Source organism: Elaeis guineensis, chromosome 13 (assembly GCF_000442705.2).
Source record: "Elaeis guineensis isolate ETL-2024a chromosome 13, EG11, whole genome shotgun sequence".
Lineage (NCBI taxonomy): Eukaryota > Viridiplantae > Streptophyta > Magnoliopsida > Arecales > Arecaceae > Elaeis > Elaeis guineensis.
The window spans coordinates 74,968,200-74,982,381 of NC_026005.2; the positions used below are offsets into that span (position 1 = coordinate 74,968,200).

At 46.2% G+C, this 14,182-nt stretch overlaps 1 pseudogene; it reads right to left on the bottom strand.

The window, feature by feature from the left end:
* Nucleotides 1-730: 730 nt before the first annotated feature.
* LOC105055964 (probable UDP-glucosyl transferase 73B6) lies at nt 731-2,514 on the bottom strand (annotated as a pseudogene).
* Between the last annotated feature and the right edge of the window lie 11,668 nt (nt 2,515-14,182).

The following is a 14,182-nucleotide window of genomic DNA, read 5'->3' on the forward strand; positions in this document are numbered from 1 at the left end:
CCTTTCTCTACGTTCAACAAAGAGCTCGGTCTTCTCTTTGATTTTAGCTTTCATTTCGACCTCGCTCATTACCACATCCTTGGCTTTTACTTTAGCCTTAATCTTCATCTTGATCTTAGCCTTTATTTTGATCTTGATCTTGGCTTCCATCTTGGTCTTGGATTCCATTTGTCCTCAGCCTTCATCTTTATCTCAATTTCATGATAGCTCATAGTCCTACTGATTTACAAGAAAGAGAAGTAGAATAATAAATAAAAATTTAAAAATCTCCTGGAATAATGAACGAGGACTTAAAAATTTCTTATCATGAAAATTTAGAGCTATAAAAATTTCTCTTTTAAAATTTATTCTCCCGAGAATCCCTTGAGAGGTTACCATAATCTTCTTTGAAGGAAATTAAGCAATTGCCATAGCCTCTCCATTACCTAGAAATTCAAATCAGTCATTATCTCTTTTTTGTTCTTCATTTCAAATTTAATTCTATTTGAAATGACTTGCGATGCGTCGGGATTGCTTACACGCGATATAAATATTTATATCATATTTATTCATCAAATACTCGTTCCACGCACCAACGTTCTACGGGATTGGATATTTTAGATACAGGTCCTTTTTAGGTGAGAGTGCTGGCTTTTGTATTTTTAGGCGCCGGTCCTTTTTACATGGACTTTCATAGAGTCCAACGGCGACAAAGAAACACAGCGCAGCAATGATGACGCAGGGCGGGAGGTTAATAAACAAGTCTGGCGAATCAGTTGCTGGTTTGAACAATAAGCGTTTACCCACCCCAAACAAAAAAAAAAAAAAGTTCTTTAAAAAAACAAAAATCAAGCGTAAATCCTACAAGGCTTTCCCATCTTATTTTTTATTCAAGTAAACGACAAAGCTTTCCCATCTTACGACGGTACCGCCACGGCATCACTCGTCTCCTTTCACGGTCACTTCTCCCCGCCCCTCGCCGCGCGGGCGGCTGCCAGCTCCGCCACCAACCGGCCGATGTCCTGGTACGACGAGCCTCCCTCCTCCACCGCCGCCCTCGCTGCCGCCGCGTACTCCCTCGCCCTCCTCCTCCTCCCCTCCGCCACCTCTCCGCCGCCCATCACCGCCGCCACCGCCGCCGCCACCTCCTCCCTCCTCACCACCCCACTTCTTCCGCCCCCTCCCCTCCTCACCCTCACACCGATCTCCACCACCTCGGTCAACAGCTTCTCGTTGACGAACTGCTCGTACGATAGCGGCCACGTCACCATGGGCAATCCCGCCCCCACCCCCTCCAGCGTCGAGTTCCACCCGCAGTGCGTCACGAAACCCCCCACGGCTGCGTGGTTCAGCACCACCACCTGCGGGGCCCACCCCCTCACCACCATCCCACTCTCCTCGATCCCCTCTGGCAGCCAATCCGCGCCAGCCACGTCACCCTTCTCCCTCACCACCCAGAAGAACGGGTGTCCGGAAGCCGCGAGGCCCAGCGCGATCTCTCGGAGCTGCTCGCCGGTGAACTCGCAGAGGCTCCCGAAGCACACATAGACGACGGAGTTCTCGGCCTTGGAGTCCAACCAGCTGAGCCATCGGCGGTGGTCCGGGGGGGCCGGCCACCCCGATCGGCGTCGTCCTTGTCGGAGAGGGAGACCGGGCCCACGAACCACGCTCGCGGACCGGGTGGCTTCCGGTAGAGCTCGGCGTAGGCCGGCTCGAGCTCGTAGAAGGTGTTGACGACGACGCCGAAACTCTTCTCCTGGGCCTCTGCTACAATTCGAAGGAAGTCGGGGTGGAAAAAGATGGGGGAGATCTCGGAGCGGGTCATTTGGATGTGGTCTGGGAGGCCCTCGACGGCGAAGGGTTCGAAGTCGGAGGACACGCCGGCGTGGGGGTTGTGGAGCTCGAGGCTGCGGTGGACGCAGAGGGGGAAGGCGCCGTGGCCGTGGAAGACGAGGCGGGGGATGCCGAGGGCGAAAGCAGCGTCGGCGGTCCAGGGGAAGATGGAGTCGGAGACGAGGCAGTCGGGGCGGTGGGCGCTGAGGAGTTCGGCTAAGGGGCGGCGGAGGGCGTCGATGGCGATGAAGAAGTCAACGTGGTCGGAGGTGGACATGGAGCCGAGGTTCTCGCTGCCGGAGGGTAGGAGGTGGTGGACGGAGGGGGGGAAGGGGAGGAGGAGGAGGTGGATTAGAGGGTGGTGGTAAGTGGCGTTGGCGCGGTCAATGGAAGGCCGGAGGAGGGGCTCGTTGCCGGGGGTGGTGACGATAGTGGCGGAGACGCCACGCCGGCAGAAGAGCTTGGCGATGTCGAGCATGGGGATCATGTGGCCCGGGGACATCAAAGGGAAGAAGAATATCTTTAATGGATCTCGAGCTTCGGTTCCCATGGCTGATGGACCAGGAACGGGGAGAGAGGCAGAGAGAGATGGGTGACTGGGGGGACTAGAGACTCAGCATTCTAGGTCTTGGGAGATCACATGCTTTAAAATCCTGTGGTCAACTTATTGATCCAAAATATTCGATCACCGGAGTGTACGAAGCTGGCCCGTTCAATAGATATTAGATAACCGGTAACGACAAACTCATAACATATTAGGAGGTCCGCCCTTAAATTAGCCATGAGTTCAGCTTAAATCTTTGATGAAAGGAAGTAGAAAGAAATTTTATTACAGAAAAAGATAAAGGATAGGAGATAGATAAATAAAAAAAAATTAAATTTTAAAAATTTTATTTGATTATAAAAAAAAATTACAAGAGATATTTATAGAACTTCATGGAACCTTCTACATATTAGTTATTTTAAAATTTCATTACAAAAATCTTTGATTTTTGTAGAGCCTTCTAGAGAAATTTTTCCACTATATTCGTAGGCCTTCAAAAAAAATTTTCTTCTATATTCATAGAACTTTCTAGAGAAATCAAATTTAATTCCAACACCCCCTCTTAAACTTGAACCTTCATAACTCCAAGCATGCTTCTTAGCTTTTTGAAATCCACCATCTTGAGAGGTTTTGTGAAGATGTCGGCTACTTGATCTTTTGTTAGAATATGGAGAAATTATATCTCTTTGTCTTTGATACAATCTTGAATAAAATGAAACTTTGTGTCGATATGCTTGTTTCGATTTTGGAAGACTGAATTTTTGACAAGTTGTATCGCTGATTTGTTGTCAATAAAAATGTTTATTGGCTCTTCTTGTGAAATCCTCATTTCTTGTAGAAGTCTTTGAAGCCATAGTGCATGACAAACACAATTTGCTACTGCAACATACTCGCTTTATAAGATGAAAGTGTAATAATTTGTTGCTTCTTTGAAGACCATATGAATACTGTACCTTCAATATAAAAAATAAATTTACTTGTGCTTTTTTTATCATCAATATCTCCAGCTCAATTGCTATCACAAAATCTAATTCTAGCTTTATTGGATTAGTAGATGAATAAAAGATACCATAATTTTGTGTACCTTTGATATATCGAAATTTTTTTTTGCGGCAATTAAGTAATTCATTCTTAGCTTCTCCATGTAACGACTTACAACTCCAATACTATAGGCAATATCCGATCTTGTGCTTGTGAAATATCTTAAGCTTCCAATCAAACTTTTGTAATATGTTGGATTGACAAGATCTTCTTCTTCATCTTTGCTCAATTTGGTGTTATATTCGATTAGAGTGTTGCTAGAATTGCACTTCTCTATGTTGAATTTCTTCAAAATCTTCTTTGCATATTTACTTTGTAAAATAAATATGTCTTCATTTGATTGGTTGGCTTCAATGCCTAAAAAGTAAGATATTAAGTCAAGATCCATCATCTCAAAATTTTTTGATCATTGAAGTCTTGAAATCTTTAATTATTACAAAACTATTTCCTATGAATATCAAATCATCCATATATAGGCAGACAAATAGAATACCATCAATATTGTTAGTCTTTATATAAAGAGAATGTTCAAAAAAATATTTTTAAAAATTATTTTCAGTAAAATATTTATCAATTCTTGTATTCCAAGCTCGCGGAGCTCGTTTCAATGCATAGAGAGCTCTTTTGAGTTTGTAGATTTTGTCTTCTTGTCCTTTTTGAACAAAACCTAAAGATTGTTCTACATAGACTTCTTCATCCAAATAGCCATTCAAGAAAGCTGATTTCACGTCCATTTAAAAATTTTTTTATTTCATTTGAGCCACTAAAGAAATAAGAAGATGTACCATCTCCATTCGAACAACGGAAGAAAAAACTTCATCATAGTCAATACCATATCGTTGTTTGTAGCCTTTCACCACCAAGAGAGCTTTGTGCTTTTTAATTTCTCCTCTTGTATTTATTTTTATCTTGTACACTCATTTGACTCCAATGGCTTGATGACCTTGGGAAAGATTTGTGAGTTCTCAAGTGTCGTTCTTCTCGATTGATGAAATTTCTTCATACATAGCATTTTTTTATTTTTCTTCTTTATTTACTCTTCATGGAACTCAATTGGATTACAACTTGCAAAAAGACAAAATATAGTATAATCATTAGCATCAAGATGCCTTGTGACGTCAAGCAATTCTTGGATACTCGGACTTTTGTATGTTCTTCTTGAGAATGAGCTACTTGAACTTTTTTGTGGAGATGGATATCTTGGACTTTGTTGTGGGGTTGATGAAATTTCTTCTTGATACTTTGGCTCTTCTTCTTCTTTAATATATATCTTATTTTTTTGTATTTTGCTATTATCTTGCCAACTCCACATTTATTTTTCATCAAAATCAATATCTCTTGAGAAGATCACTTTCTTTATAATAGGATTATACAACTTATAGCCGCTTGAATTTTCAACATAGCCTAAAAGAATACACTTTTCTCCTTTGTCATTAAGTTTGGTCATTTTCTCTTCGAGCACTTTGACATAAGCAACACTTCTAAAGATGCGAAGATGATCAACTTTAGGCTTGTATGAACTCCATGCTTCCTTAGGTGGTATATTATAAAGCCTTTTTGAGGAAAACCTGTTCAATAAATAAACTGCACAAGCAACTGCTGTTGGAATTCAAGGTTTGGGGCATGCATGTGTGTTTCAAAACTTTATTTTCTAAACACTGTAGTAGAATACAAGATTTAAAATATTTTTAATCTAAATTATGCATGCATAAAAATATAAAACCACAAGGATCTAGTTTATGTGCTGAAATTGACATATGCTGAAATTCAGATTGTGATCAAATTACATACCTGTTTTGCAATTCTTTTCTTCAAATCTGAATTTGAAAGAGAAGAGATTTTTTTTCTAACTACACAAGTATCCAGTCTCTATGGATATCTACTCAGAATCTGCCTGGATCAGCCCTCTTCAAGTTAAATTTTCTTTTTTAAGAAAATTCAACCTACTAAACTGAACGAAGTCTGGATCACGATCAACTCTTGATTTTTTTTTGATCTTCTTCTTCTTTTACCTTTCTCCTCTTGAATTATGTTGCTATCAGCAGGTGGAAACCAGCACAAGGTGGACACCCAAGTGCCCTTGGCGTGGAGGAGAAGTGGGATGCCCAAGGTATGGGGGCGTGTGGGATGCCAAGGGAGAAGGAGAAGGGAAAGGAAGAGAGGGCGTGGGGGGATCTCTTTATGGCGTGGGGCTTGCTGGTTGGATGCTCTAGAGATCTTAGGAGATGTCCTTTTAAATAGATATGAGGATTGAATTCTATTCAATCTCATAATACAAGTCCTACATACTTGCATTGGATTTCCTAATAACTTAAGTTATTCAACTTATATTGAAAATTCTATTAGGTGCCAACTCTTGGAGCCCTTATACCTATTATTTCACACCCTCTTTTACACCCAAGGGATGTCCTATATGAAATCAAAGTGTTCTCTAATCATGGGACATACCCAACTTGATCTAATCAAGGTGGCGCTCCATAATAACTATCAAGAAATATTGATTAGAGATTTACACCCTAATTCAATTAATCCAAAATCTTAGACACCCAACAATTGGAGTCTAATGAATTAATTCATTAGATTATTAGTAGATAATTAAGTTTGAATTATCTTATCAAATAAAAAATTCAAACGGAAAGAAAAAAATTGGGTCCAACCATGTGCTAGCAAGGCTATTTGGAATCCAATCGAATTTCTCTAAACCTAATTGACACTTTATAAGTTCAATTACTAATTTCAGATATAATTTTTTTGTTGTGTGATCCCATAGGTTCAATTATATCTGATAGTGAGATATACAATGATCTCTATCAAAGTATCATTGAAACTCTTTTTAATAGATCAGAATAATTCCACTCTAACTCATCAAAGATTGTCGATCCAGAACAATCCTAGTGTACTCTCACAATCTACCAGTGACATCTAGCAGTATATAGTGGCAACCTAGTAGAACTGAAATGAACCTCTAGATATAGTTAACGTGTTATTCAGTCTCTTTATCATGAGTTCCGACTAAATGGTAGGTTATGGATAAATCGTCAAACCTCAACATCAGTCATATGATAGATTCAATTAGCTCAAGTTCAGTTATAACTTTTATGAAAATTTTTTTTCATCAATCACACTACTGTGGCTACAGATTCTCGGACTTAGCCTCTCAAATCTCATAAGACTACTCCTCTCTATCAAGATTGATAGATCCCATCTTGAAGCGCATCCTACTCCTACAGCGGATCAACTATCACCAACATCCACTATAAGGGCTTATTGAGATCCATGTTTATGTGTCGATCAAACTCCAGCAGTCATACTGCGAGTAGTAGTACAATCTCAGGTTAAAAGACCATTCACACAACTACAGTATCAAGATAATCACTGACGATTGAATAGAAATGCAAGTGATCTCTCATATGGTCACGTTCAGTACTAGTTATTCTCTAACAACTATCCGCACTCGTCGTCTAGTGTCTCTACACTGTAGACTAGAAATCTATCTATCTTGAAGAAAATGATCTGTGCGTCAGTCTATCCGGATCGATCACTGTCCTTATGATGATCAAGTGATCTCTCGTATGGTCACGTTCAGTACTAGTTATTCTCTAACAACTATCCGCACTCGTCGTCCAGTGTCTCTATATTGTAGACTAGAAATCCATCTATCCTGAAGAAAATGATATGTGCGTCAGTCTATCCAGTTGATCACCATCCTCGTGATGATCCTATGATCAAGAGCATTTAGGAATTAAATACATATCTCTAATTCTCAACTCTTTGAGAATATATATCGAAAGTTAATTTCATGGACGACACAAAGACATATCACACTTGAATGAAAGATAAACTTATCTTTTTATTGATCATATCAATATATTAAGTATTAAATTATATCCTAGATTTATTACAATATGTCAGCCATATTGGCTTCTAGGACATACATCTAACAATCTCTCACTTGGACCAAAATCAATTGGCCACTAATCTAAGCCTTATCTTCTCAAGGTGGACTTTCATTTTCGATTGGATCAATTGCTTTGTCAGTGGGTCTACCACGTTGTCTGTGGAGTCTACTTTTCATACCTCGATATGTTTCTTTTCGAGGTAATTGCATATGATATGATACCCCGCTCGATGTGCTTTGATTTCTCATGAGACCTCGGCTCCTTAGCAAGTGCTATGACTCTATTATTATCGTAGTAGAGTGGTATGGCATCCGATGTCATAATCTCAAGTTTCGCGATGAACTTCTTGAATTAAAAACCTTCCTTTATAGCATCCGAAGTAACGACATACTCAACTTCTGTGGTCGAATCCGCTATGATGGGTTGTTTGAAACTCTTCCAGCTAATTGCGCCATCATTGCAAACGAACACATATTCTAGCGTAGACTTTCTATCATTAGGATCAGACATAAAGTCTGAGTCAGTATATCTCTCAACTCGCAACTCAAAATCTCTTCCAAAGATCAAGAATAAATTCTTAGTCCTTTTTAAGTACTTAAGGATGTTCTTCACAGGTATCCAGTGCTCCTTGTTTGGATTCGACTGATACTTGCTCGTGACACTCACAGTAAGTGCAATATCAGATCGAGTATATAGTATGGCATACATGAGATTTTCTATGATCGAGGCATAAGGAATCCTACTCATGCACTGTACTTCTTCAGATGTGGTCGGACACATGGTCTTAAAAAGATTAATACCATGCCTAAGAGGTAAGAGTCTTCTTTTGAAGTTTTTCATGCTGTACAGTTTTTGTGACAGGCCTAGTATCCATTTAGGTCTATCCCTATAGACCTTTATTCTAAAAATATAGAATGCTTCCCCTAAGTCTTTCATGAAGAATTTTTTGGACAAACATCTTTTGATCGTGTTTAGCATGGGAATATCATTCTCAATGAGAAGAATATCATTCACGTACAATACGAAGAATGTTATCGCACTCCCATTGATCCTTTTATATACATATAGTTCCTCTTCGTTTTCGATGAAATCAAACAACTTGGTTACTGTTGGGTATAGAATACCCGCGGCCGAAATTCCCACCAGAACGGCTCCGCCCGGACTCCTACGGGAGCCGGGCTCCACCGCCATCAGCAAGTGCAGCTCCGTCCGGACTCCTACGGGAGCCGAGCTCCATCTTCGACATCAGCACAGCTCCGCCCGGACTCCTACGGGAGCCGGGCTCCACCGCCATCAGCAAGCGCTGCTCCGCCCGGACTCCTACGGGAGCCGGGCTCCGCCACCGACATCAAAACAGCTCCGCCCGGACTCTTACGGGAGCCGGGCTCCGCTCTCAATATCAATCGCTGGTAAGCTCAATCCGGACTCCTATCAGAGCCGGACTTCACCCTTGACTTTGTTTGCAGCAGCACCTCCCGGACTCCTACGGGAGCCGGGCTCCACCTCCGACATCAGAACGGCTCCGCCCGGACTCCTACGGGAGCCGGACTCCACCTCCGACACCAGAATGGCTCCGCCCGGACTCCTACGGGAGCCGGGCTCCACCTCCGACATCAGAACGGCTCCGCCCGGACTCCTACGGGAGCCGGGCTCCACCTCCGACACCAGAACGGCTCCGCCCGGACTCCTACGGGAGCCGGGCTCCACCTCCGACATCCGAACGGCTCCGCCCGGACTCCTACGGGAGCCGGGCTCCACCTCCGACACCAGAACGGCTCCGCCCGGACTCCTACGGGAGCTGGGCTCCACCTCCGACACCAGAACGGCTCCGCCCGGACTCTTACGGGAGCCGGGCTCCACCTCCGACATCAGAACGGCTCCGCCCGAACTCCTACGGGAGCCGGGCTCCACCTCCGACACCAGAACGGCTCCGCCCGGACTCCTACGGGAGCCGGGCTCCACCTTCGACATCAGAGCGGTTCCACCCGGGCTCCTACGGAGGCCGGACTTCAACTGCGGCCGAACCTCAATCGACAGATCCGCACCCCCTCGGCAGATCACGACAACAATCATGATCCTGTTCCAGGTCCTACAGCGGATTCTACGCGGCTCCAGCAACGGACCCATTACTCCCTGACAGGCTGTAGCAAACGGCCACGATTCTGTCCCACTCCCTGCGGCAGGTGCTGCACGATCCCACTACTCACTGACAGCTAGCGGCAACGGACGCCGCCCCACTATCCGCAACAGGCCATACGTGGCAGACTATGACAACAGCCACGAGTCTACCCCACCACTCTCCACAATTAATTTCCCTGACCGTGGGCGGCCCACTACCAGACGGTTACATACGTCGCCATCAGTCCGCTGCCTCCTCCGCCTATAAAAAGGGGGGACTCAGATACGTTATTTTTTAAGCTCATTTCTCTTATCTCGTAACTCTGCTAAATTCTCCGTTTGAGCACTCCATTCTTGTTGAGGCAGAGAACTGACTTGAGCGTCGGAGGGTCTTGCCGGAGCAACCCCATCTCCGGTTTAGACTTCCCTTGCAGGTCCCGGCGGCGACCGCGGCCTCCTCAACTCCAGCTTCTCCGGCGCAGGCGGATTTTTGCACCAACAGGATTGGCGCTAGAGGAAGGGGTGAACCTTCGCAGCACCCTTGTTCTTAAAGGAGCGCTCAACGGATCCGCTTCCGGCCATCCTTTCCGGCACCCAAGCCTCCTTTCCCTGTCCGATGCCTTCTCGCGGGGTTTCTACACAACTACCTCTGGCTATGACCGCTGATAAAAGGTGGTCGGGCGACCAGTCTCCACGGGATTCCGTTAATGTCGTCTCGGGGGAATCCCAGCAAGAGGCGATCGGTGATTCAGCTGCACCCCCCAAGCAGCAAAAAGTCGAGGAACCCATAGCCTTCACTGAAGAAGATGCCCAGGGAGTCCAATTCCCTCACAACGACGCGGTCGTAGTTTCCTTGAACATAGCAAATTATGATGTCCGTCGCGTTCTCGTCGACAACGAAAGTTCGGCTGACATCTTGTTCTACAACGCCTTTTCAAGAATGACCACTCTTGGCGGTCATCTAAGGCCGATGTGCTCCCCCTTGATAGGGTTTACTGGTGACGCCGTTCCTACGGAAGGAACGATAGCTCTAACTGTGACCGCGGGTCAGCATCCAAAGCAGTCCAGGGCTCTGGTGAATTTCCTGATGGTAAAAGCGCCATCTGCCTACAATGCAATTCTTGGCCGTCCCGGCCTCAATGCCCTCAGAGCCGTTGTTTCAACCTATCATTTGAAGTTGAAGTTTCCCACTGACAAGGGGATTGGAGAAGTTCGGGGAGACCAGGCGCTGGCCAGGCACTGCTACAATATTGCCCTGCAAAGAAGCGATCAAGCGGATCTTTGTCCAGTCGACGGGTTGGATGCGCGCGATGACCTCACTGAAGAGAGGGGCGGCCCGATCGAGGACCTGATACCAATTCCTTTGAATGATGGGAACGCGGAGCACGTGGTGTTGATTGTCTCCAACCTGAAGGAGGAGGTGCGGACGCATCTCGTGGACTTTCTCCGAAGAAATGCGGACGTTTTCGCATGGGTCCCGACGGACATGCCGGAGATCGAAACAGAGGTCATGGAACATCATCTGGCGGTCGACCCTAAACATCGGCCAACAAAAGAAAAAATCCGGAGTCATGCCCCAGAGAGGCAGAAGGCGATAGCCGAGGAAGTGGATAAACTTCTCAAGGCCGGATTCATCAAGGAGGTCAATTATCCAGAGTGGATCTCCAATGTTGTCTTGGTCAAGAAGGCAAACGGCAAGTGGAGGATGTGTATCGACTTCAAAAAGCTGAATAAAGCTTGCCCAAAGGACAGCTACCCCCTGCCCAGGATCGACCAACTGGTGGACGCTACCTCGGGCCACGAGCTTCTCACTTTTATGGACGCATTCTCCGGCTATAACCAGATTAGGATGGCATCGGAAGATGAAGAAAAGATTGCTTTTATCACTAGTCGCGGCCTTTACTGCTACAGGGTTATGCTGTTCGGCCTCAAGAACGCAGGCGCAACCTATCAGCGGTTGGTAAACAAAATCTTCAAAGAACAAATCGGCCGAAACATGGAGGTGTACGTGGACGATATGCTCGTGAAAAGTAGATCTTCCGAAAATCATGTTGCCGACCTCGAGGAAGCTTTTGGCGCTCTTCGAAAATGCAGAATGAAGCTGAACCCGACCAAATGTGCTTTTGGGGTAACCTCAGGAAAGTTCCTGGGCTTCATGGTGTCGGGGCATGGGATTGAGGCCAATCCGGAGAAAATTCGCGCCATCCAGGAGATGGCCGCCCCGCGGTCGATCAAGGAGGTTCAGTGCCTCACTGGGAGGATCGCAGCTCTTAATCGCTTTGTCGCGAGGTCGGCTGAGCGATGTTTGCCCTTCTTCCAAACCCTCAAACAACCGAAGAACTTCTGTTGGACCCCTGAATGTCAACAGGCATTCGAGGAATTAAAGAGCTACCTTAGCTCACCTCCACTACTGGCAAAGCCCGAACCTGGAGAGGAGTTATTTTTGTACCTGACAGTCTCTCCCACATCCCTCGCGGCAGTCCTTGTCAAGGAAGAAATAAAAATACAGCGGCCGGTCTACTATATTAGCCGCGTGCTAAGGGACGCCGAGACCAGGTACACTAAATTAGAGAAACTGACCTACGCTTTGTTGATTGCAGCTCGGAGACTCCGACCTTACTTTCAAGGGCACACGGTGACGTTGCTCACCGACCAACCGATCAAAGCGGTTTTGCACCGAGCTGATATTTCTGGAAGAATGGCGAAATGGGCAATCGAGCTCACAGAATTCGACATCAACTACCAGCCTAGGCCGGTAATAAAGGCCCAGGTATTGGCGGATTTCATAGTAGAATGCACCGTCCCTGAGGAGGCCGAACCTGAGCAAAGCAAAATTGACGACCTGAAGACTCAACCGGACTCCTCCGATGAAGAAGCCAGTTCCTTCGATGGCTTTTGGACCCTCCACGTGGACGGATCTTCCAACATGGCGGGCGCTGGTGCAGGCCTGATCTTGACCAGCCCGGAGGGAGTCGTCGCGGAGTACGCTCTACATTTCGGATTCCCCGCAACAAACAATGGAGCAGAATATGAAGCTCTAATCGCAGGATTGAGGGTCGCTAAGGAGCTTGGAATAAAACAACTCCGGGTGCACAGCGATTCCCAACTTATAGTGGGACAAGTCGGCGGGAGCTTTGAAGCGCGGGAGGACAGTATGGCCAAATATCTTGAGAAGGTGAAGGAATTCACCCCCGCCTTCAACAATTTCGACATCAAGCAAATTCCAAGATCGAAGAATGCCAGAGCCGATTTTCTTTCCAAGCTAGCAACATCGGCTCCGACCGAATTGCCCAAAGGCGTCCTCTTTGAAGTTTTAAAGCACCCAAGTACGGAAGAACCGCAGCTCGTAATGGATATTGACCACGAGCCCAGCTGGGTCGACCCGCTGATAACCTATCTTAGAGATGGGATTCTCCCCCAAGACGCGAAAGAGGCCCGGAAACTCCGAAATCATGCATCCCGGTACATCCTCTATGAGGGCAAATTGTATAAGAGATCGTACTTCTTGCCTCTCTTGAGATGTCTCCGACTCTCAGAAGCCGACTACGCTTTATGGGAAGTGCACGAGGGAGTTTGCGGAAGCCATTTGGGTGCCAGATCTCTATCCCACAAACTACTCCGCCAAGGGTACTACTGGCCCACAATGCATCATGATTCAATCGAATATGTCAAAAAATGCGATCGATGCCAAAGGTGCGCCAACGTCCAGAGACAACCTGCTACCGAGCTCACACCCCTGAGTGCCCCATGGCCTTTTGCGCAATGGGGGATGGATATTCTTGGCCCCTTTCCCATGGCATCTGGTCAAAGGAAATTCCTCCTTGTGGCAATCGACTACTTCACCAAATGGGTCGAGGCCGAACCACTAGCCAAAATCACAGAAGCGAAAGTGCAGGATTTCGTCTGGAAATCAATAGTGTGCAGGTTCGGTTTACCTCGAACACTGATCACTGATAATGGACGGCAATTCGCGGGAGCCAGATTTGCTGAATTCTGTGAAGACCTAAACATCTCCCACAAGTTCACATCAGTGGCCCATCCCCAGGCAAACGGTGAAGCCGAGGTAACGAACAGAACCCTTTTGCAGGGAATCAAGACAAGGCTTGAAAAAGCGAAAGGAACTTGGGCGGACGAGCTTTACCATGTGCTATGGGCGTACCGAACTACCCGGAGGTTGCCTACGGGAGAGACTCCGTTTGCTCTAGCCTTTGGTACAGAAGCCGTCATCCCGATCGAACTTAAACTCCCATCGGCACGAGTCGTGGCGTTCGACGAACCTCAGAATGCACAAGATCTCAGGGCCAACCTCGACCTACTGGAAGAAAGGCGGGAGATCGCTCAGGTCTGAGTGGCGGCCTACAGACAGAAAGTTGCCCGATATTATAACGCCCGAGTCAAGAATAGGACATTTAGAGCGGGGGATCTTGTACTCCGACGAGCTGCTGTTTCACAGCCGCAGGCCCAGGGGAAGCTAGCCCCAAATTGGGAAGGACCTTATGAGATCAAAGAAGTAGTCCGACCTGGGACTTATTATCTTAAGGAGCTCGGAGGGGCCGACCTCCCGCGACCATGGAACTCAGAAAACTTACGGATATACTACCAGTGATTTCATCCTAATCGAAAAATGTATGCCCACTTGTCTAGGGACAATTCAAGCAGACGGTATCAAAAACGAGAATGCAATCTTACAAAAGTCGAAGGCCCGGTTCCTTTAGACCGGATGGGGGGAGAGGCCTCACAACGCCCATATGTGCCCCCACAGCCCTGT